Genomic DNA, 4,319 nt, shown 5'->3' on the forward strand with positions numbered 1-4,319 from the left:
CTCATAGCGACCCCTCCTTGGGTTTCCGAGGCAGTATCACTACGGAAGTAGGATTGCCCAACCTTCCTTCCGAGGAGTGGCTGGTGGGTTTATGTTTACTAAAATGCTATAGCCTTAACACAAACAATAGTGTCTGAAGCATAATAATTCCTCAAATATTTGCTAAATTTAACTAACTTTTCTGATAGCCAGGTATATAATGCATATGACATATTTAGAAGAAAAGTCTATTACAAACTAAAGTTCTTAAGAGTATAATAATAGATTATAAGAAGTATTGGTAATTAATTTTAATCCTTTATTTAAATTTTCCAATTATTTACATGTAATATATTTACCAGTTAGTATTTAACTTTACTACTAATGGAGAGAGAATTGATCCAAAGGCAGATAGAAGATAACAAAAACAAAAGTTCTGTTAGGCAAATACCATCATAACCTTCCATCAAGGTATAGCAAATAAACTGTGGTACAGTCACTCAAAGGAATATCAAATAACAATGAAAAGAAAGTACAGTATCTACAACAGCATGGATAACACACATAATAAGGACAACATTGAGAAAAAGAAGGAAAAAAAAAGACAAAAAGAGAACATATGGTAAGCACCCATATGTAAAACTTGATAACAAAGACAATAAGTAGAGTATTTCGGTGGTAAATATATAAACTTGTTGCTGTCAATTCAATTCCATCTCATAGCAACCCAATCAAGCACAGCAGACCTGTCCCATAGGATTTCCAAGGCTATAATCTTTAAGGAAGCCAACTGTCACAGCTTTCTCTTGTGGAATGGCTGGTGGGTTTGAACTGCTGACCTTTCAGTTAACAGCCATGTCCCTAACCATGGCATCACCAGGGCTGCTTTGCTAAATATATATATGTTATAAAATTATAAAGAATAGCAGTAAGACTAATCTGAGACTTCTGGTAAGATGGAGGAATAGGCAGTCAAGCAACACAGACCCTCTTCAACCAAGAAAAGAGAAACCAGTTGACAGAGATACAGAAGATAATCCTGGAGCCCTGAGCTTTGAAGGGAATTATTTAGAAGTGGATTAGGCACCAACTAGCGGAAAACCTGAACAAAAACAGTGAGTACAGAGACGGTTGGAGCTGCGGACTGTCAGCTACCCTGACAGGACCAACAGCCTGAATATTTCCAAGAGGTGTTGGGACCTGAGAATTGACCTAAAGATCAGCCCTGGTCACCAAGGGCTGCAGGGATGACTGTGCTGGTGGCCTATGACTAGGAAGGGAAACAGCAAGGAGGGAGACAACCTGCGCTGTTGACTTTCTGCTGTCCAAAGTGTACAGCCATTTTGACCATTTACATGCGGCAGCTATTTTGGATATTTAAAGTGACTGAGGGTGCAGCCATTTTAAATGTTTACAAGAGGTGGCTATTTTGGATATATAAAGTGACCAAGGGTGCAGCCATTTTAAATGTTTACAAGTGGTGGCCATTTTGAACTTTTACAAGAGGAAACCATTTTGAATTTTAAAGTGACAGCATTCTCATTCAGATTTCAGGGACCTAAGAATCGGCTCTATTTCCCAAGGTCAGCAAGGACATATGAGAGATTGACAACAGGAAAGGAGACAGGTGGTGAGTATATAAGTGCTGTCAACTAGTGAATAGAGGAGCACAGCACAATACATACCAAACAAAGAAACATATAAAACAAAGAAAATAAAAATCATGGGAAAGTCACTCCAACATATAATCACCAATTAAATATAAACACAAAAACGTCACAATGCCTCAGAGACAACAGAGCATCACAGTCCACACAAAGAAGCAAGATAAAGCAGGAGAAACAAGGGACCAGGATAGAGACCCAAAACACATCCCTGAGGAAGACGCAGCATTGGAACTCCCTGATAAGGAATTCAAAAGAACTGTATTTAGGTATCTTCAAAGGATTGAGAAAGAGACCAAGGAAAACACAGAAAAAACCTTACAAGAATTTCAGAAGAAAATACAAGAACAAAATGACAAAATAAATGAAAAATTAGAAATGATTCTAAATCTACGATAGAAATCCAGAAGATTAATACTAAATTGTCAGAAATAACACATTGGAAGGGCAAAGGTGCAGAACTGATGCAATGGAAGACAGAATTAATGAGATTGAAGACAAATACCTGAATACCTCTTGGGAAAGGGATCAATCAGAAAAAAGATCAAAACAAAATGAAGAAAGCCTAAGGTTAATGTGATATACCATCAAAAGGAACAACTTATGTGTCACTGGAATTCCAAAACATGAAGAGAAAAATAAAACCACTAAGAAAATTGTCAAGATTTGTTGGAAGAGAACTATTCTGATATGATAAAAGATTAAAATATATCCATCCAGGAAGTCCAACGAACCCCAAAAAGGATAGACACCAAAAGAAAATCACCAAGATATGTCATCATCAAACTCACCAAAACGAAAGACAAAGACAGAATTCTGAAAGCAGTACGGGAAAAACAAAAAGTTACCTACAAGGGGCAACCAGTAAGACTAAGCTCAGATTTCTCAACAGAAACCATTCAGGCAAAAAGACAGTGGGATGGTATATATAAAACCCTGAAAGAGAAAAATTTCTAACCAAGAATTATGTAGCCAGCAAAACTGTCCCTCAAATACGATGTGAAATTAGGACATTTCCAGATAAGCTGAAATTAAGGGAATTTATTAAAACCAGACCAACCTTACAAGAGATGCTAACGGGAGTCCTTTGGACAGAGAAGCAACAACAGCCAACAACAAATGACCATTAACACACATGATGATATAACCCAGAAACCAACCCAGCTATGGAAGTATCCAAAGTAAAGAAGCCTACAGGATTAAACAGGGAACCAGACACACCAACTGACAAATGAGGACAACTACAAACCAAACAGGGAAAAAACTGTGTTGTTAAAAAACTTCTATATGTTAGGGAAGTAAGACAACTACAAGATAGAATGGACAGTTCTAAACTTGAGAAGAAAACTATTAATCACAGGGTAACCTCAAAGAAAAATGATAAACCTTCACATCAAAAAAGAGGACCAGCATAAATATTCAGCAAATACGAAAACAATAGCAATGAAGGAAGTGATAACACGATTTATAAACAAAACAAGCTCAGCTTAGAAAATTATATGGAACAAAGAAATCGACACCATGAAAGAGCACATAACAAAAATGACAGCAACAAGTTCATAATTGCTGATAATTACATATCTGGCAAGAGACTTATCTCCAAGATTTATAGCAGAAAAGTGGATGACCAAACTATGGTACATACACATAAAGGAATGCTATGCAGCACTAAAGAATAATGTAGAGTCTGCAATACACTGCATAATATGGATGAATCTGGAGGACATTATGGTGAGTGAAATAAGTCAAAGGAGGACAAATAAAGTATTAGTTCGTTGTTGCGGAAGGTCAAGAAGGCTTATATACAAAGGGAAATGTTATTTGTTAGTTGCCAGGGGCGGGAGGGGAGGGGAGGGAAGACTGCAAAAAACAAACAAACAAAAAAAATAAACACATTGACTCATGTCACTTTAGTTTTGTATATTTCACTGTAAATAAATTATATTTCAATAAAATGCATTTTAAAAAAGAATAGCAAAGAATTAACTCTTTAAACAATTCAAGTTAGTAGCTTCTATTAAAAAAGAAAAGATTGCGATTGAGAGGTTAGGTGATTTGCTGGAGGACTGGCAATGTTCTACTTCTTCACCTGGTTAATAGTTAAATTTTAAAATTATTCACTAAACTGTGTTATTTTGTTGTTGTTGTTAGGTGCCATCGAGTCTTTTCCAACTCATAGCGACCCCATGCACAGCAGAACGAAACACTGCCCTATCCCATGCCAGCTCCACGATGATCCCTGCTATACTTGAGCCCATCACCGCAGCCACCATGTCAATCCATCTCATTGAAGGCCTCCCCCTCTTTCGTCGACACTCCACCCTACCAAGCATGACATCCTTCTCCAAGGAATGGTCCCTTCTGACAACATGACCAAAATAGGTGACACGAAGTCTAGCCATTCTTGCTTCCAAGAAGCATTTCGGGTGCACTTCCTCCAGGACAGATCTGTTAGTTCTTTTAGCAGTCCATGGTACTTTCAGCATTCTTCATCAGCTCCACAATTCAAAAGCATCAACTCTTCTTCGGTCTTCCTTATTCATTGTCCAGCTCTCACATGCATACGAGGCAATTGGAAATATCATGGCTTCTGTCCGGAGCACTCAGTCCTCAAGGACATCCTTGCTCCTCAGCACTTGAAACAGTTTCTTCGTGGTTGACTTTCCCAATGCTACA

General features: G+C 37.7%; 1 protein-coding gene across 1 annotated transcript in view; it reads right to left on the reverse strand.

The window, feature by feature from the left end:
• LCLAT1 (lysocardiolipin acyltransferase 1) overlaps positions 1-4,319 on the reverse strand; it is a 200,226-nt gene that overhangs the window by 180,707 nt on the left and 15,200 nt on the right. The gene's annotated exons all lie outside the window — the stretch shown is intronic.

The sequence above is a fragment of the Orycteropus afer genome, unplaced genomic scaffold, assembly GCF_000298275.1.
Source record: "Orycteropus afer afer isolate SDZICR_OR568_19922 unplaced genomic scaffold, OryAfe1.0 scaffold00054, whole genome shotgun sequence".
Classification (NCBI taxonomy): domain Eukaryota; kingdom Metazoa; phylum Chordata; class Mammalia; order Tubulidentata; family Orycteropodidae; genus Orycteropus; species Orycteropus afer.